Here is a 21,940-nt window from a genome sequence, read left to right on the forward strand (position 1 = left end):
TATGTAGCGGCAACTCATTCCACAATCTCGGCCCCATTACCGAAAAAGCTCTATCGCTTTTTTGATGACAAATTGTCCTAGGCACTACCAGAAGTTTATAGTTTTCTGAGCGCAAGGCTCTAGGGGGGTTTTAAGGTGTCAAGAGGTTTGTGAGGTACAACAGTGCCTGGTTGTTTAATGATTTATATACAAAAATTTAAATCTTATATTTAATACTAAAACAAACAGTGAGCCAGTGCAAGTTTGCAAGTACCGGGGAATAGAATCATATTTCTTTACCCTTTTTAGAAGCCTCGTGGCATTCTGAACTGATTGTAATTGAGCCAAGGATGCGGCGGAGTTGCCCCCATACAGCGAATTACAAAAATCCAGACATAATAGGACAAATGTATGAATAACTCTTTCGAAGTCGGCATTTGAAAATTTGAAAATGTTTGTTTTTTTGCTTTTCCATTTTTAAATTGTCATCAATTTGAAAACCTAACTCTCTTACCAATGTTTTAAGATATGTGCCAATGGGCTTAAGTCTAAAAGTGATTTAGTAGAATCTTTTGGCTGGCCAAAAACAATGACCTCAGTCAGAGATTTCGTTGGGTGTTTTAGTGGCAAGTAGAGTTGGGTGTCAACCGTGTCATTGGCAAAGCAATGGAATGATACTCCATGCTTTCTAAAAGTGCTACCTAAGGGGAGCAGATATAAAGAAAACAGTGTAGGAGAGAGAACTGATCCCTGTGGGACCCCCCATGGAAGCAGTCTTTTCTTTGAAATTGCGCTCCCATAATTAACTGAGAAATATCTGTCGCTTAGAAAAGATCGAAACTATTTCAAGACCATGCCTTTCAGGCCTACCAGATTTTCAAGGCGAGAGATGAGAATTTCATGATCTATCATGTCGAAAGCCGCACTAAGATCCAATAGTACTAAAATAACACAGTCTCCCTTATCTAGCACTAAAAAGATATCGTTGAAAACTTTCAATAGTGCTCACTCTGTACTGTGAGCCACCTTAAACCCAGATTGAAACATTTCTAAAAGAATTTATTTAAAAATTCAAGTAGCTGCTGCAAAACCACTTTTTCTAAAATTTTTGATATAAAAGGCAACTGTGAGATAGGTCTGTAGTTCTTCATCTCATCTGGGGCCAAATTAGGCCGTTTAAGCCGAGGTGACACAACAGCATACTTAAAATCTAATGGACAATTTTTTTTTTCACCAGAACATAGTCAAAGGATAATTTAAGAAATGAATTGGTGAAAAATGCAACTAGAATTGCCCGTGACAGACTGTTACAGTGTCTTTTGTAACTGGTAGTGAGCTGTTACTCTGTGTTAAATCCTGTAGGAGGACAGTCATAAACAAAAAGCCACATTTGTGTGGCGGTGTACAATCAGAGTATGTTAGCGAAGTGGAGCATCAACATTTTCCCCTCCGCGCTCCGAGCATTTAATAATCACTCCACTTCGGGTTCACCATTTCCCACTCCGCACTCACTGATATCAGAAACACCGCTCCGCATCTAAAATATTTCAGTATGTTTGAAATATCACAGTTCTGTTCATCACGTATATTAAAAATTTTAATAAATAAAATAACAGGAGAGTTTCAAAGTGACTTATTGAAACACTAGTGTGCAAACGTTTTTCCTACCACGTCCACATGACTAATAACATGGTTGTCAGCATTATAATAGCTGATTTTTGCGGTGCAAATTTTGTTTATGATGAAAATAACTACGTTTTCGTCAGTTATTTTACCTACGGATCGATGCATTTCTTACAGATTTCTGCTCATTTGAAATTGGATACAGATGAAGTAGCACTGAAAGATTGCATTTATTTGAATATTGAGAGAGCGATTGCGTGTGAACAAGTGTTGTAGTACTTGTTTAAATCATGCTTTCAGCTGAAAATAGTCAGTATCTAGACTAGAAGGAACGAACAAATTCCTTGAGAACTATAACTTACTGCTCATGTCCATTGCCGTCATCATATAGTCACATTCTTTCTGATTTGAGTGATCCTTCTCTATCAAGCTAGCTAAATATTAACATGTGAATTCTTGCTAAATATGCAGTTATATTACGGGTTGTTGGCATGCATTGTACTTGGTGGTGGAGCGGTCTTGGAGCGAGTGAAAACCACGACGCTCCGACTTTTAAAAAATCTGTTCCTCGTTCCATTCAAAATCACACCGCTCCGCGCTCTGTTCACATACTCTGATTGTGAGTAAATGTTGCTGTCATGACAGATTTATTTCAGAAGCAGCCGCTATCAAAATAATCTGGCTGCAGGCACAGGCCAGATATAATTGCTGGCGGGCCAGTTTTGGCCTGTTGCCGACCACTGCTGTACATAAACTTTTGTTAATCAAGTGCAATATGCTCAGCGATACACAGTTGAAAGCCTGCTTTAACAAACGACTAGGCATCATGTTGTTTTCACAAAAGGTAGGCTTCAGGTTTTGAACAATCGTTTGTAATATGGATGTATTTATAAGCTGGAACTCGCTGCACTATAGGCAGGGGAATCTGATGGGTCCATTTCCACTGTCGGAATCTGGAGACGCTGGTCAGCGATCTTCTGACTAAAAAAACTTAGAAATTCATCACAAGAACTCGATGAGGACTTTTGGTGCATATTATTCAATGGATTTATAACCATATTTATAATAGAGAACAATAATTTCGGGTTACTGGCCTCAGCCCTAATAATATTGGAAAGGTAGGTATTTTTTGCTTCCCTTACAGCTTTCTAAAACTTAAAGAATCTCAAAGTGCTTCATAATGGACTTGAAGTTTACTCTTTTTCCATCTTCTCTCCACCTGCCTACATAGTCTTCTGAGGGAGCGAGTGGATTCATTTAACCAGGGATTTACTTTAAATTTTTGCTTTATTAATCTTAGTGGGGCAATACAGTCCAATGTGTCCACACAAGTTGACCTTAACAAAGTCCAATGCTCATCCATGTCTAGATGTAACAGCGGAGATTCAAGCATCAAGGGTTTACAATTTGTTTTAAACAACAGAGAGAAATCTGCATTTGTTTTTGTACTTATTTTCCTTGACCAGCACAACAACTTGTCCAAGAGAACAGGTTGAATATCAATAAAAGTCTTAAATATAATAGGCATATGATCTGAAAAGTTTGTCACACAGACCTCTATATCTTCAATTTGCAGATTATGAGTTAAAACTAAATTTAATAAGTGGCCCAGTTTATGAGTTTATTACCCATTGCACCAAATCAAACGATTCAATGACATTTGCAAATAAAATAACTTTATTGTGATACCCTTTCCAAATAATTATTTTCATGTTACGGCTGATTATCAAAAAGATGGTCAATTATTGCACAGTACAAACAAAATGGATATTCTGTTGGAAACGGGAAAGAATAAGGATTAATATTATAAGAAATATAGTCAAAACCAGTATACTTTGCATCCCTACAGCTGCGATGCAGGTTTAATTTTTAAAGGTAACTAATACTAATGTAAATACCAACCTGATTGTGGGCCTCTTTCAGGTCCTCCTCGCGGCCATGCAGTGTGTTCTCCAGCTGTGCGATCTTGCTAAGGCAGGCCTTGTACTTGTGTTTGCAGATTTCGAGGGATTCACTAAGAGGCTGCAGTCGGGCCTCTGCGTCTGTGCCCAGTTTCTCAGCCTCCAGTAGACCTGCCTTCAGCTCAATCAACTCTGCATCCTGACTGCGGAGAGCTTCCGCCCTGCAGGAGCCCTGACACCCACAAACACTTATTTTTAGAAGCAGAAGCTGTAATATAGTGAAAGTGAAGTCTGCTGAGCTGTCTCACCTCGTCCTCCGTGTCTCTCTGCTGTCTGTGGGCCGTCTCCAGCTCTCGGCACAGACTCTCCTGGTTATCTCTGTGCGTCTGCAGATGGCTTTGTGTGCTCTGCAGCTCTTCCTTAAGGGCCTGCACCTCCTTCACCCGGCTCTCCATCTGTTCTTGCGCCTCCTGTTGCCACTGCTGCACCTCCTCACGCAGATCACACAGCTCCTCCTTCTGGACTTCACACTTACACACAACAAACAACAAAACTGAGTGATAAACAGAATGTGTTATAACACCTAGTTTGCCTGATAGCGTGAAAAAAGCATATTTTGATAGCTTTTCTTGGACACCACAAGTGTGTTGAAATGTTCAAATCAATTGAACAGCCCAGGGTTTTTATAAGTTAACTAAAACTTAAATAAAAATAATAAAAACTATATAGGGATATTAAAAAAGGAAAAACATAGAAATAACAAAAACACAACAAAACTACTAAACCTTTAACTATAATTTAAATGAATAATTTAAATAGAAAATAATAATAAAAAATTTAAATTAAAACCTAAAAACAAAAAAGACAACAAAATTACTAAAACTTATATATATATATATATATATATATATATATATATATATATATATATATATATACACACACACACACACAATGGGGAAATCAATTATTTGATCCCCTGCTGGTTTTGTACGTTTGCCCACTGACAAAGGAATGATCAATCTATAATTTTTAACGGTAGGTTTATTTGAACAGCGAGAGACAGAATAACAACAAAAAAAAAAAAAGAGAAAAACGCATTTCAAAAATATTATAAATTGATTTGCATTTTACTGAGTCAAATAAGTATTTGATCCCCTATCAATCAGCAAGATTTCTGGCTCCCAGTTGTCTTTTATACAGGAAAGGATCTGAGATAAGGGGCACTCTCTTAAAGGGAGTGCTCCTAATCTCAGTTTGTTACCTGTATAAAAGACACCTGTCCACAGAAGCAATCAATCAATCAGATTCCAAACTCTCCACCATGGCCAAGACCAAAGAGCTGTCCAAGGATGTCAGGGACAAGATTGTAGACCTACACAAGACTGGAATGGGCTACAAGACCATCGCCAAGCAGCTTGGTGAGAAGGTGACAGAAGAAACACAAAATAATTGTCAATCTCCCTCGGTCTGGGGCTCCATGCAAGATCTCACCTCGTGGAGTTTCAATGATCATGTCAAAGCCCAGAACTACACGGGAGGATCTTGTCAATGATCACAGGCAGCTGGGACCATAGTCACTAAGAAAACAATTGGTAACACACTACGCCGTGAAGGACTGAAATCCAGCAATGCCTGCAACGCGAGGTCCCATGCTCAAGAAAGCACATGTACAGGCCCGTCTGAAGTTTGCCAATGATTCAGAGGAGAACTGGGTGAAAGTGTTGTGGTCAGATGAGACCAAAATCCAGCTCTTTGGCATCAACTCAACTCGCCATGTTTGGAGGAGGAGGAATGCTGCCTATGATCCCAAGAACACCATCCCCACCGTCAAACATGGAGGTGGTAGCATTATGCTTTGGGGGTGTTTTTCTGCTAAGGGGACAGGACAACTGCACCGCATCAAAGGGACGATGGACGGGGCCATATACCGTCAGGGCCAGGGCATTGAAGCCAACCAGGGCACTGAAAATGGGTCGTGGATTCCAGCATGACAATGACCCAAAACACACAGCCAAGGAAACAAAGGAGTGGCTCAAGAAGAAGCACATTAAAGTCCTGGAGTGGCCTAGCCAGTCTCCAGACCTTCATCCCATAGAAAATCTGTGGAGGGAGCTGAAGGTTCAAGTTGCCAAACGTCAGCCTCGAAACCTTAATGACTTGGAGAGTATCTGCAAAGAGGAGTGGGACAAAATCCCTCCTGAGATGTTTGCAAACCTGGTGGCCAACTACAAGAAACGTCTGACCTCTGTGATTGCCAACAAGGGTTTTGCCACCAAGTACTAAGTCATTTTTTGCGAAGGGGTCAAATACTTATTTCACTCATTAAAATGCAAATTAATTTATAACTTTTTTGAAATGCGTTTTTTTCTGGATTTCTTTGTTGTTATTCTGTCTCTCGCTGTTCAAATAAACCTACCATTAAAATTATAGATTGATAATTTCTTTGTCAGTGGGCAAACGTACAAAATCAGCAGGGGATCAAAAACATTTTTCCCCACTGTATATATATATATATATATATATATATATATATATATATACACATTACTTAAACTTAATAATTCAACATGTCAATTAAAAACTATTATATTCAATGATAAAATTACACTTTAGTTCGGGGGAGAATTCCCACTATTAACTAACTATTAACTATTAAGTCTATTAACTAGAATTTTGCTTCAATAAACTACAAATTTACTGCTCATTATTAGTTAGTAAGGTAGATTAGGTATGGGGTATGATTAAGGGATCTACAATATGGACATGCATATAAGACATTAATATGTGATTGTAAAGTACTAATAAACAGCCAATATGTTAGTAATATGCATTCTAATAAGCTGGTTGGTTGTATTTAAATGTATTGCCATATCCGGTTCACCAGCAGATGTATCAGGATTACATGGCAGATACAAATTAAACATTGTTGGAAACTTTTTCCTTCGTCAAAGCAGAGACCAGGAGACTTTGGGATAAGTTACTCTTTATTGAGAACTCGCAGTAGTCGCTGTAGTCATCCAAGTCTGACTCAAACAGTATGCATTGTAGTTTATATACATTTCGAGGGGGAGGGATACAGAGGTGGAGACAATCTAAACAAAGAATTCAAATACAGTACAGGAATCGGCCCATTACCAGAATTTCCCTAGCCCTGATATCATCAGCATAACAGTGTGATTCAAATGCATAGGTGCTAATCCAATCAGCCTGACAGTATCACCCAAATGGTCAGGAAGTGCCTAAAGACAAAAGGTTAATGTCTCAGACACCTGGGCTGCCTGACTTCATCTTAGAATGTCATCATCTTTACCTCAAAATGTAAAACACACTGTTTCAGTTTATATATAGTTATATAAATAGTTATACTATTACATTGGAACCTAGATTTATCATTTTATAAATTTGTAATCCAACAACATTTAACAACATAATATCGTAAATACAATAAAATAAATACAATACTTTCATAAAATTTACTATTTTGCTTGATGCTTGGGCTTCTTTTGGAACTTTCTATTTTTATTAGCAAAAAATAAATATACAAAGTTACTTCTAATTTCTAGTTCACAGAAGTGCTCGAATCATAGCCGTGCTGCTATTCAGTACAATGGCACTCTTAATTAGTACACTTGAATACAGCTCATTTAGTCATAATTTAGAGTCACAAGCATCCTGTTTTACTCTATATTTACAGACTCACATCTGCAGTCACAGGCTGGCATATATAATGAATGCTAGAGATTCTCAGACTGAAATCAGCGAAGCCTGTTTGCTCCCTGAAGCGTGTCTGTGGTGCCTCACTGATAGCAGCTCTACATTAGATTATTAGACTCCAGAGAGAGAGACGATCCCAGATTGGATAATATAATTTTTTTCCCCTGGCTGATGATGCATTACAAAAATAAGGAGCACTGCAACAGATGTCTCGCAGGGTGAAAATAATAAATCACACAGACTATTGCGCGCACACACATGCGGTATATTAGTTCTGTGAGTTAACTTGCGTGATTTATTGGGCATGGTGAAGGCCCTGGATGGAGTCTCCTCAGTGCACATGACTTCCCTTGCAAGCATCATTAAGACTACACCGCTAATTGTGTTTTTTTTAAAAAGTGGAAGCTGATAATGACTCCATTAGTGATTCACCTACGCTTCTGTTTCCTTGGAATCGAGCCGGGAGGAGAAACACGGACATGCACATGGGAAAACCACTGACAGATGAATGGGATAAATGAAGCAAGCAAGCAGAGGGAAGGAGAGAATATGAATGTTCCTTAAGTTGATGTAAACTAGTAAAAGGTGGTAAAGGCAAGGCGAGACTTGACAACCACAAGCAAAATGTGGACATTTGAGACTTTGGCCAACTAAATTGATTTACACTGCAGTTGTGGCACAAAAGAAGCATTGATGCAGACTTTTTAAATGAGGCAAAGATATGGCATATAGATGTATAACCAGGATTCAAAATCGCAGAAAATAGTACAGTTAAAAGGTGGTTCTTATTTATTATTATTATTTGCCAAAGTTAATCATGAGACTTCTATAAGGTTTTCATTTAGTCAGCCTGGCAATGAATTAGAAAAAAATATTTTTATTGCTCTTCTTATATATTAAGTGCCAGTTTTACTAAACAGGGCAAATTTGCGCAAGAGCGCAATTCCAAAACAGCGCTGATGGGAGGGGAAGTGTCTGCCAGTGATTTACTAACAACCACGCAAATTAAAGAACACAGACGCAACTAGGGGTGTGCGATATGACAATTTTTTTTTTCTCCACGATCTGCTTTTGAAGAAATATCGTAGTATCGTGCTACAGCGCACATTCTATCAATTACAGTTCTGGCGCCCGTCGTATCAATATACTGTACAGCGCGACATGCATTCACATCAGTGTTAACTCAATGGTAGAGTTACACTCATGAACAGTGTTGGGGAAAGTTACTTTTAAAAGTAATGCATTGCAATATTGCGTTACTCCCTAAAAAAGTAACTAATTACGTTACATGGAAAGTAATGCGTTACGTTACTTTTCTGTAACTTTTTAAATATGAGCAGGGCTTGATTGTTTTTAATACAAGAAGTTCTAATCATAGCAAATGTAAAAGCCCTTTCACAACAAAAAGTGTAATGAATAAACCTCAGGCTGAAGGAAAAGTAAATTCACGTCTGTAGAGTAGAAGACAGGAGAAGAAGGTTCAACACTCTTTAGCAATAAAAAACAATGAAGCACAATTGTTAGTTTATCTAAGGTCATTTTTGCTTATTAGTAGGTTGAACTGGATCATCAAAGGTCAGCAGCAAAAACATCGGTTAATAAAATGAGATTAGATATATTTGTGGTAAAGTATTGAATTATTGCAGGTTTGTCTCATATTCTGAGTTTGCACTTGTAATGCGTTACCCCCAACACTGCTCATGGAACACTGCACTTATTCGCAATCACAAAAGTACATTATTTGCGTGTGTTTTAAAGCCTTGCCGGTTAAGCTTTTCATTTTTTGAGCCCGTACACCTGAAGCGCGCGCACTAAAACACCTGTCTAACAGCGCCTGATTACTCAACTAAGTTATCTTTTGAGCTAATACTGTCAAAACACACAAGGTTTACATATAGACTCAGTTGTTTATGTCTAAAATGAAAGTAAACAGTTGAGAGAGAAATGGATGCGTGCCTGTTTATTTAATGCGTGCAGGTCTTAAAGGGACAGGACACTAAACATGCAGCCGACTGTCATTAAAGGGATAGTTCAACCAAACATTTAATTCCTGTCATTATTTACTCACTCACGTTGTCCCAAACCTGTATTCATTTCTTTCTAGTGCTGAACACAAAAGAAGATATTTTGAAGAACGTGGGTAACCAAACAGTTGCTGGTCCTCATTGACTTTGATAGTAGGGGGAAAAAAATACTATGTAAGACTTTTAGTTTTATTTTTACATTTGTTCATTCAATTTCTTGAATGCTCCTGCTAAATATGCCTATTGTACCTGGAAATACACTGTTTGTTTTATTTGTATATTATGTGTATTTGTAATGTGTATCTTTGTTCTTTTTTTTAAATAACAAATATTAAATAATGACAAAGATTTTTATCTTCGCCCACTTTGGCCTAAATATCCACCATTCTTTTTTATATTTTGTTACCTTGAAAGGCTTTGTCTTTATAATAGGGAAATTAGTTTGGCTGTACTGCTCAGACAAAATCCCATTATTCCTACAATAATAATAATACAAATCAGTAATAATTATTATATTACGAAATGTACTCTTTATGCTTGACTATAGATTTCTGTATTACTGTATAGTTGACTTCATATTCCCTATTCATTATTCCTATATTGTTACAATTTTTGAGACAGGTGAATGAAGCTTTTTAGAAAAGTTGACAAATATAGATTTTAATTTTCAAAAGTTTTGAAGCCTCATCTCATTATATCAGTAACCTAATCAAATGTTTTATTCTACATGGAGTTGGTTGCCTAATCTGGGCAGACATGTTCACATTACCAGCTATCTACTTTATGCCTGTCCTTCCTCGTTTGGACACTTTCTCGCACAGAATAAATCAATGGCTGACTGTGAATACTGCATGTCTACATCAATGGCATCAGCGATATTGCATTCACATCTCTAGGTGTCAGTATACGTCCAAGATGGGCCAAAGCGACATAAACAAAAAATTACTCCACACACCTTGATGAGTCCTTGGAAGAAGTAGACAGCGGTGTGTCGCGTGGTGGCGTTACAACATGAATCAGTGCTAAGCTCAGTCTAATTTTCTAAGTCCCTATTTCAGTCGCAAACTCATCACACAGACAACAGCCTGTGGCTATTTCAGATGAGACTCAGACAGACAGAGAGAGAGGAGGGTAGACACACTTTTTATGGAGCTCTCTCACTCTTTTCCACCGCTGATTAATTTCGTACTTGATCGGCTGGCCAGCAGTGTTATTAGCATAAAATTTCCATGGATCAAGGCCTGCAATAAAACCCTGTCATCAAGTCACTTGTCAAACACACAATTTCAAATCTCATTTAGTTTCTAATATAAATTTCATACCAGGCGGAGAGAGGTGGGGGCGATCGGGAGGTGGAGGGCTAGAACAGAGACAGGAATGTGTTATGTAAAGGATAAACGGAGTCATCGATCAAAATTAAAAGCTGAGCTTTATGATTAGAAATACTATGGATCAGCATCAAGTGTTTATCAGATGAAGCATACAGCAGGAGATTGAGAAGCACTGCATCTTCTAGAGGGCTTTAAGTGTTATGCAAGCGGTCAGCATCTGCTATAACAATCATCTACTACAATAATCTAATGCCACCGTGAAAGAAAATACATTTTCATATTTTGTAAATAAAATCAGTAAAATCCTGATGTGCAAAACTAGCCAACATATAACACTAGGCCTGTTCACATGACTATAAACATGTTTCTAATGATTGTTGTAATTCTATGAGAACAAAGATACAGAGAAACAATATCATTAGTATCACTATCAGAAAGATTTTTTTCCATGCTAGGTGTTTTCTGGTCAGGTTTTTCCAAACGAGATTTTATTAATGAAAGTTAATAATTAACAACACTGAATGTAAAATTTAAATAAATAAATGTGGCTGCATGAGACAATCAGTCTCAGAGGCTCGGTTTACATTAAATGCAGTTTAACATGCATTTTGGAATGCAACATGCGTTAAGTTTACTTTATTTACACAGTTGCATAATATACAGAAAATTACAGCTTAAAATAAAAGCACATAGATTTGAAATGTTTGAAGATCAAGGGTTTGGACTTTAAGTGAAAATAAGATTATTATTGTAATTATCATTACATATTCATTTTTTTTACAGTACGTATACACATAATTTACAATAGTAATGTATTTCTGTGTTCATTTTTATAATTTAAGTTAATATATTGATATAAACACAAAACAAAACAAAGCATTTCATGTATTTAGGACCTATTCTGTTGGAAAATGCAACTAATAAACAGCACACAAACATTTAATGAAACTTCCACTAAATCATAAAGTGACTACCACTACAACAGTTTTTCAGATGCTGTAATGAAGTATGATAAACATGATTTTCATACCACACACACATACCTAAAGACAAGCTGAAGGCACAGGCACTAATTATGAAAAATAACACTGGTTTGGAGAGAGTAGAGTGGGGGGGCTGTTTCATTTTAATAAGGACAGAGAATCAATGCAATTTAATCAATCTTCCCTAATTAAAAAAATCTATATTGTGAAACAATCAAGGTGCATAAACAAGATTAAAATAAATGAAGGAACTGTGCCATGAGCAAGGGAGGGCCTAATTAAAGGGAGTTAATTGGAATTCCATGGCTATGTGTGGACTGTCGATGCAGCAGACAGGAAATATTACACACAAGTGCGCTCACAAACACCCTTCAGCTAAACGCACACAAGCGCTTCACAACAACACCACCAAACTCATGCTTACGCTGGATCTTTCTCAGGTGTCAATACCCAGACTGGCCAATTTGTGATTTTTAGTGTGTTTGTACTTTGTGTGTGTGTGTTTACCTGTCTGTAAAGGGAGTCTGTCTCTCGCTGGAGCTGTGTCGTGTTTGCTCTTCTCCATCATATCTACTCTCTGTTTCAGGATCTCCTGAAGTCTGCACCTCCTTCTGCAGGGCCACAACCTCCTCTTCCCTAGACGTGACCTGCTGCATCTGCTCTGCCAGCTAAACACACCACAGTCAAACAAATGACAATATTAACTGTAAGTTTATGGTAAAGCATATGGCTATTTTGATCATATTTTATCTTGTGTGTGGGGAATAATTAAGTCTCTTATGTTCACCAAGGCTGCATTTATTTGATAAAAAATACAGTAAAAAAGTAATATTGTGAAATAGCATTACAATTAAAAACAACTTTTCTATACATTTTAAAATGTTGTTTATTCTGAATATTCAGCAGCTGTTACGCCAGCCATCAGTATCACATGATCCTTCAGAAATCCTTCATATTTTCAATGAAAAAAAATAAATAAAAAATTTAAGCTGCTAAATATTTTTGTGGAAACCAAGAACATATTTTAGGATTATTTGATGAGTAGAAAAATCAAAAGAACAACATATATTTAAGATGTTTTACTGTCACTTTTGATCAATTTCCTGTGTCCTTGTTGAATAAAAGTACTATTAATTTAATTTCAACGAAAATATTAAATGTTTTCAACCTTGATAATAATGATTTCAGCTTTGCCATCATATGAATACATTACATTTTAAAGTATATTAAAATAGGAAACACTTAATGTAAATGGTTTTACTATGATCTGAATTACTAAATAATAATATTAATATTACCACTCAATCTGATGCTTGGCATTGTACTTGTTGATGCGAGGCCATGGAAACCCATTCCATGAAGCTCCCGCTGCATAGATCTTGTGCTGATATTAATGTCAGTAGAGCAGAGCGTTGGCGACTTTTACGTACCATGTGCCTCAGCACTAAGCAACACCGCTCTGTGCTTCACGAACTGACTAATTGCAATGATGGCATCCCATTTTGCAAATGCAGACTGCATGCTTAGATGCTAGATCTTATACACATATGGAAGTGGGTCTAACTGAAACACCTGAATTCAATAATTAAGAGGTGTGTTCCAATACGTTTGTCCATATAGTGTGCATATATGGGCAACTGAGCAGTAAAGGAATGGGCAGAAAAAGCAGGAAGGCACAGATGCCTGAGGGAATTCAGCATGAAACACGGCTGTAGCACAGAACCGTGGATATACAAGGACTATCAAATTCATCCCTCTTTCATTAAATGTCTCGCTATAATCCTGCACCATCACCCTTATAGTTTTTGCAGATGGAGTACTCGCTTTCTTTTTTGTATCTCCCTGTCTGTATCTCCCGTCTCTTCAGCCGTCTGCTTGGATTAAAATGCCATCTCCCCTTGAGTCTTAGGAAATGCCACATGAAGCAGTTCCTAACAAACCTGATGTGCAGGAGGGAGGGAGAGCGGATTGAGGTGTGGTGGGGGAGGGATGGATGTGCCCTTCAGCAAAAATGAATTTTCCAATTGCAGTTAGTTCTGCCATGAATAAATAAACAAATGAATAATTGAGAGGGCAACATAAATAAATAACATCACAAACATTTCACAGGCACTCATAAGTTCGGAAGATAACTGGGGCTGAATGCTAATGATAAAAACAGTACATGGAGCAGAATCCAATGCATTACTCACCGCTCGCTCGCTCTGAAAAAAGTAAAAATAAATGAATAAATATGAAAAAGAAAATCTCTCAAAGAACTCAAAACACCCAGTCAGCACTGAAGTGACAGCTTTGTCCCATTTATAACATACATGGACACTCTGCCAAACAAATAACTGACCAGTCAGAGATGTATAAATCAACCAGAACAGCTTCTACTTCAATTGACAGGTTATGCAAAAGTTTGGCTGCGAGCAGGAGGCGGGCCGGGCGTCAAGTCCATCTTTATTCTTCTGAGTGTGTGAGTGAGAGCGGATGGACTGGACGGCCCGCGTCCTTGATCCGGCCCACAGAGACCTTTAGATGCAGTCTTCTAGTCTGAGAGTTATATATGTACCTGAGCTACATCTCAGCACCAAAATAAACAAGTAAATCTTGATATGATCAAGGTGAAATGAAACAATGTTCGCAAGCTCCAAGCTGACCAAGTTTACTCAATGTAAAAAAGTATTTTTCAATGTTTCAAAATTCAAAGATTATTTGAATCTCATCATTTTATCAGTTAATGAAATTAGGCTTTTTTTGTGAATTTAAGTTAAGTCTGTAAAACCTATTTTTTTATTTGTTTTACGGTAAAGGTCTGGTAGCCACAGCTGCTGGTATTTTACTGTAAATGTCACAAATAGTTTTTTACAGTGTTACAAAAGATATCTATTTAAAATAAATGCATTTTATGAGATTTTAAGCAGTTTTCAACACTGTTAAAAATAAGAAATGTTTCTTGAGCAGCAAATCAGCATATTAGAATGATTTCTGAAGGATCGTGTGACACTGAAGACTGGCGTAATGATGCTGGAAATTCAGCTTTGCATCACAGGAATAAATTACATTTGAAAATATATTCAAATAGAAAACAGTTCTTTTAACTGAAATACAGTTCCATAAAAGCAGCTTTGGTGAGCATTTCAATAATGGTGTAGGTGGCTGTATTTTCAAAGTGTATGTCATAGTCAAAAGGTGAGCAAAATGATTGATAGGTGTTCCTCACCTCCTCTTGTGCAGCGGTCAGATTCTCCTGATTCTCCCGCAGGTCTGCCGTCAATCTCAGAACTGTCTCATCTCTACTGGACACCTACCACACACACAGCTTTTACTCTACATGAACACTTACTAGACACTATAAAAGATACCAAAGTATGTGGTGCGGTGTACCTCGTCCTGCTCTGTGAGCTGCCTGCAGTCTTTCTGCTGGATGTCACAGCTCAGCTCAGCTGCTCTAGAGTCCAGGAGATCCCTCTGATGTTCTGCTTCCTGTAGCTCACGCTTCAGCCTGGAGACTGTGGACTGCTCTTCCACCAGCTGTCCAAACACATGCACAGAAACAGAGATGCAATGTTTCTTAATACAGGTCAAGTTGCATCATGCCGGTTAGTGGATGTGTTTATAGATGTGCAGATCATGGAGGCTGGAGGGAGTGTAGCAGGTGGTGTATTGATGTGGATCAGTCTTAAACTCAGTCCATCTCTGATCTAGACCTGCTTGTTGCTTTTCTTACACAGCACATTACACTGCACTTACAACACAATCAATAAAACTGGAGCAAAACTAATAAAAGCAAAACATGAAAAGGCACGGTGGTGAAAACAATTACATTTTAGAAATGTCTAAGTACTTTTTCGCATTGAAAATGGCTTAAACGTCTTGTTTCAACATGTGAAAAAAACAAAAACACTTGTCAAGCTGATCATGGGGTTATTAACACCAGTTAGCTACTGTCAAACCTTAGCATTGGCAAAGTGGTAAACAGCTATGGTTAACATCTATTTACCAACGTCTGCCTCACAGAAAATCAGGTACTGGATGACTGTTGTGCATTTGATATTCATGGGCCAAGATGATTAGTTGCACCTCCACAATTTTCAGATTCCTGCACCCTTGTGAAAAGGTATAAACTCTGCATCAAAACCTAGGGAGATGCCTATAATATTGATTTGAGATATTGATTACAAATATAAATAATTAATTTAATGCTGAACATGCATTGAAATAATAAATAAATACTATTTCACCTCAAATATTTATATATACTGTATGTACACTCACCTAAAGGATTATTAGGAACACCATACTAATACTGTGTTTGACCCCCTTTCACCTTCAGAACTGCCTTAATTCTACGTGGCATTGATTCAACAAGGTGCTGAAAGCATTCTTTAGAAATGTTGGCCCATATTGATAGGATAGCATCTTGCAGTTGATGGAGATTTGTGGGATGCACATCCAGGGCACGAAGCTCCAGTTCCACCACATCCCAAAGATGCTCTATTGGGTTGAGATCTGGTGACTGTGGGGGCCATTTTAGTACAGTGAACTCATTGTCATGTTCAAGAAACCAATTTGAAATGATTCGAGCTTTGTGACATGGTGCATTATCCTGCTGGAAGTAGCCATCAGAGGATGGGTACATGGTGGTCATAAAGGGATGGACATGGTCAGAAACAATGCTCAGGTAGGCCGTGGCATTTAAACGATGCCCAATTGGCACTAAGGGGCCTAAAGTGTGCCAAGAAAACATCCCCCACACCATTACACCACCACCACCAGCCTGCACAGTGGTAACAAGGCATGATGGATCCATGTTCTCATTCTGTTTACGCCAAATTCTGACTCTACCATCTGAATGTCTCAACAGAAATCGAGACTCATCAGACCAGGCAACATTTTTCCAGTCTTCAACTGTCCAATTTTGGTGAGCTCGTGCAAATTGTAGCCTCTTTTTCCTATTTGTAGTGGAGATGAGTGGTACCCGGTGGGGTCTTCTGCTGTTGTAGCCCATCCGCCTCAAGGTTGTGCGTGTTGTGGCTTCACAAATGCTTTGCTGCATACCTCGGTTGTAACGAGTGGTTATTTCAGTCAAAGTTGCTCTTCTATCAGCTTGAATCAGTCGGCCCATTCTCCTCTGACCTCTAGAATCAACAAGGCATTTTCGCCCACAGGACTGCCGCATACTGGATGTTTTTCCCTTTTCACACCATTCTTTGTAAACCCTAGAAATGGTTGTGCGTGAAAATCCCAGTAACTGAGCAGATTGTGAAATACTCAGACCAAGCAACTGCCATGTGATTGGTTGATTAGATAATTGCATTAATGAGAAATTGAACAGGTGTTCCTAATAATCCTTTAGGTGAGTGTATATACACACATTCTTTAATAAAAAAGAAATGAACACTTTTATTCAGCCAGCATGCACTGAATTGACAAAAAGTGACAGTACAGACACTCTTTTGCATTAGACCTTTCCATTCATCAAATAATGCTGAAAAAAGAAAGTAAATCATAGTTTCTGCAAAAATATTAAGCAGGAAAAAAATATTTTCAAAACTGATAATAATCAGAAATGTTTCTTGAGCAGCAAATCAGTATATTAGAATGATTTCCAAAGGCTCATGTGACACTGAAGACTGGAGTAATGATGCTGACAATTCAGCTTTGAGTAACACTTTATTTTAAGGTGCCCTTGTTACACGTTACATGTACTTACTACTATAATAACAATAAATTATGCATAATTACATGCAAATAACCCTAAGTCAAACCCTAACTCTAGCACCTAACCATATAGTAAGTATGTGTAGTTAATTAATATAACTCAGTACTTAAATGTATAATTACACCGTAACAAGGACACCTTAAAATAAAGTGTAACCCAGCTTTGCATCACCGGAATAAATACAATTTTGCAATACATTCAAATAGAAAATTGTTATTTGAAATTATAATGATATTTATGTGAACTATGTAATTACAACAATATTACTGTGTAAATAAATAAAACTGTAGTTTGCTGCTCATGTCCTAGCAGTCTCTTTCTCAACAATCCTGTTTCCTGGCTCAAATCTTGCAGTTTGTCCTCACACTGACCCATCTGACAGACCCTGAGCAGGCATCGATTAAACACAGCAGGGTTCAATCCAATCAAAACAAAGAATGGAAAACAAACAAAAATCATCTTCTGTTTCTATATAAAGAAGACAGTACTGGAATATGAAGTTCCATCATTTCTGTGCTCTATGCATCCTGGAAGCAGGGCAAATTACCGATTTAAGGAAATGGTTCAATTCTTAGGAAGCGAGCAGCACCCTATCTCACATTAAATGGCAAATTGTATAACATGGGCTCAAACCACTTCGTCTGTTATTATTGGAAATGATCGTGGATTACACATAATTATCTGCTAAAGTACCATTCCCCCCCTTTATTCCAAACACAATGATCCAACTTCAAATAAAACATGATGCTAGCTTCTTTCTGCAAGTGGATGTAGTATATAAAGCAGAGAATAGATGGTCTAATCAAATTGCCTACAGTAATCATAAAGGAAGACACAACACAAATTGAAGAAGCAGGGGTCCTTGAAATATTTAGTAAGAATTTGGGCCGGACCAGTTTTAAGGGTCATGTGAAGTACACAAATGAGCAAGATTTAATTTTTATTTATATTTTATGTCACAATACATAGTCTTAACCCAGGTTATTGGTCATTGACTACTATACGTATGCAATTTGTGTGTTTATTTCCTCCCAGGCACCAGCAAATCATTTAGAGCTGTCCGCTCAGATCTGTCAATCTCTTCCCAGCTCAACCAATAGCAAGCGTTAGGGGTGTGGCTACTGTAGCAGACTGAACATGTTACATGGGAAAAGGAATTGAAGTGCAAGCCAAAATTCTAAAACTGCTCAAAATACGCTGAAACAGAAACGTGGTAAAACAAGGGTAAACACTGGAAGTGTTTTTACAAGATGGAGGAATTCGATGGAATGTTTGGGTTTCATTAGAGAAGAGAGTCCCAGATAAAACAGTAAAATGTTGTAAAGATAAGAATAATCTCAACTAGATGGTGATTGTAAGGGGCAATGGCAGAGGTTGTTTGAAAGTATGCTTTAGTTTTGTAATTCCATGGTAGTGCAGAAACTGCATACTGCATTTTTAACTATTATACAAAGACAGTAAAAATTTTGGACAAAATTATTTGATAGCAGAACACTTAAAGTCATCACGCAATGGAAGAAGAAACAAAGCTTTTCCATATTGTGATGAAGATCCGAGTGAAATGAATAGGGCGGAGACTTGGTTCTATCCACTGGTTGTTGATTGGATGAGGCAGATCTGAATGCATGCTTGCAGCCAATTGGAAGAAAGGGGCGTGGTTACGTGTACAAAATGATTGGAGAAGTCTGGAATATGTCACATGAGACAAGTCTGCCGTTTTAGCGGACAATCAAGATGTGACATTTTGATTAGAATTATATTTACATTTACGCATTTAGCAATCGCTTTTATCCAAAGCGACTTAAATTGCATTCAAGTTACAGTTTTTACATTTTATCAGCTCTTGCTTTCCCTGGGAATCGAACCCATGACCTTGGCGTTCCTAACGCCATGCTCTACTATTTGAGCTACAGGAAAGCTAGTAATCATGATATAATGATAAAAAGTATTACAAACTAAATTGAGTAAATTGTTGTCAAATTGAATGAAAACTCTAATTTACTGGCAATCAAAAGTGAACTGCTTTTCTTCCGTTTCTTTCCTCTATTAAAGTGCAAAGGTCTTTGTGTAGGTGCAAACTGATGAATAAAAACCCAGTGCTCATGTACATGTTTTAAAAAGTGTGTGGAGGGAAGGGTAGGAGCTCAAAAAGCTCAGCTCAGCTTAATTGGCCCCCAGTGTGCTGATGTGTGAATGAGGAGAGGTCACGGGGTCAAAGTCAGGAGACCTGTCAACCTCTAGCCATCCACACACAACCTGTTCTTCCTCATTTATCTCCTTCCAGTCTTTCCACCAGTCTCTATCACAGCTCTTCACTTCCCCACATCCTTTATGTCTTTATATCTATAACCTCCCTGACTTGTCTTCTTCATTTTTCCAAGTATTTTAACAGGCTAATGCATGCAATTAATTAAATATGTTTAACACCCTTCTATTTATATATTTTTTATATAAAATGATAACTTCTTCATTCTGTTTGTATGATTTCAAACCGTTTAGACTAATCACACACGCATATTAACAGAGCTTCTGTTAAATAAGTGAATCGATTGACTCTAATTTTGACCTTTGACCTTGACCTTTATCCTTTAATTCTAGTGTTTTGTCCTGTCCTCACTGCAGTATGGAGATTGTCTACATCATCAGGCTGCGGTTCTTCTCCTGCTGTATTTCCAGGCTGTCCTGGGCCTGCTGGAGCTGTGTGTGAGCGTGCCGGAGTACCAGCTCTCTTTCCATTCCTTCAGCTCTTTCTCTTTCTGGTCAAATCCAGCCTTTTCCAGCTCTTTCTGCAGCTCTGCGATAAACTCTTCTTGATGTCTGACCTACACGCACATGCACAGGAAGCTTCATTCATGCATGCACAGTGGCCACAAAAAATATTTGGACAATTTAGCAAAATGCATGAATGTTATTGAATTAGCTACGTAAATATCAAACCAAGTGCCATTTATTTTATCCCTATAAAGGATACTGTATCATATTTGAAATACAAATGTCTAACACCTACAAATTATTAACATGATCAAAATACTCCACCTTCAGATTGTGGTACACTTGTTTTTTTTTGCTGTGAAATGTATTGAAATGTAATTTTTAAGAAGTATAACAGAATAACTTTTCTATTGTTAGTTATATTTCAAGATAAACACTTGACTGGAGCAACTTAGGTTTACTTTATTATCCATAAATTATTATTATTATTTAATTTGTGTTAAAATATGAGTATCAGACATCATACATAAGGCTTTTGATGAACAAAGAACGTTCATTTGTACATCTGTCAATCATCACTGTATTGCATTGCATTATATGTTTGAAACTACAAAGCTTTGATCATAAAACTAAGCATTTAAATATTATTTGAGTAAGACATTACTGGGAGATGTCAAGTGACAACTCATATTTACATAAATTTGATAGCAGAATTTCATCTTCCTTTGGCCATATGTAAATATCGGCTCCTGCACTAAAATGCATATTTTTTTCTCTTTTTTTGTAGACCGTAGACTGACTTGCTGTCTCCAGTTTAGAAACACATCTATTCTGTCTGCGCTTTGGTCCAGTTATATGTCCAGTTATCATTTTCTGTCCTATCTCTCACTGTACACACACATAAAAGTAGCAAGAAAGCCAATAAACTGAGCTGAAGATATATCAAGACCATATACAGCATGTTCATCACAGCTTTAGTCACTAATATACATGCAGAAGCCTTAGTAAGACATTCTATATTTACATAAATCTTTTAATGAATGTTGCATCACACCGTGACTGATGCCCATACACAGATGAAAAGCAAGTTAGTTTAGAAGTGACCTTGTCCATCAGCTCTTAAACTCAACATCTAGAATCTTTAATGAGTTTTCCCAGACATCGTCTCAAAGAGCTGTGTTTTTTTAATGAACTGATGGACTCCTGTGGTGAAAGGTTCAGCGCATAAAAGTCCATGCGAATGAAATGAGCATAAGTAAGTGTGAAAATATACTGTGGCAGGCACCTCGGTGGACCCCTCTATTAATCAAGCTGTCTGCACTCTGTTTGGAAAGTAATCTTGTCCGAGGAGCAGAGGAAAATGCAGTGGTAAGTGGCGGTTGGTCGCACTTTAAAGCAGCTGCGTTACGGAGGTCTAAGCTCATGGAGGCCACACTGTAAAAACAAGAGCGTCTGAGCACTCGCCCTCAGGTTACCCTCACCCAAACATGAGTCCAGCCTATCTAAAGCCAAAACTATGCTTCTCTCGTCTGCATTTTTTCCAACTCCACTGTCTGTGTGACGTTCACAGTGTGCCCGACTTGTGCATGGACAGCAACGCAAGTCATTTGAGTGATTGAAAAGAAAGCTCCAGTAGATGGGCCAAATGTATCCATCAATGCTCAAAGTCAATGGAGTAAACTTTGAAATGCTTGTGCACTAAACTGTGAGCAGAACATGGGAAATAAAACATACCTGGGGGGTCTTAACACTTAACCTAAAGTCTGCTTCACCCTTCGGGTCAGAATGGTCAATTAGTGAGGTAAGTTAACAATTTAAACGGTATTAAACTATTTAATATTATTATAAAAAATATTATATTGTTATAATAATAAACTTATTGAATATTATTAAATATTGAACAGAGAAAAACTGTGTGATAATATAATATATTAATATATAATATCTCTAAAGATAAAAA

At 37.6% G+C, this 21,940-nt stretch overlaps 1 pseudogene across 1 annotated transcript in view; it reads right to left on the reverse strand.

Annotated features, from left to right (window-relative positions):
* LOC306870409 overlaps positions 1-21,940 on the reverse strand; it is a 202,268-nt pseudogene that overhangs the window by 33,631 nt on the left and 146,697 nt on the right. The window contains exons 10-16 of the transcript in view: positions 19,947-20,090; positions 14,931-15,077; positions 14,767-14,850; positions 12,066-12,226; positions 10,567-10,604; positions 3,812-4,056; positions 3,505-3,735 (exon numbers count right to left, since the gene is read on the reverse strand). The product of the transcript in view is annotated as an uncharacterized misc_RNA (transcript). The remainder of the gene's footprint in view (positions 1-3,504; positions 3,736-3,811; positions 4,057-10,566; positions 10,605-12,065; positions 12,227-14,766; positions 14,851-14,930; positions 15,078-19,946; positions 20,091-21,940) is intronic.

The sequence above is a fragment of the Barbus barbus genome, assembly GCF_936440315.1.
Source record: "Barbus barbus genome assembly, chromosome: 1".
NCBI lineage: Eukaryota > Metazoa > Chordata > Actinopteri > Cypriniformes > Cyprinidae > Barbus > Barbus barbus.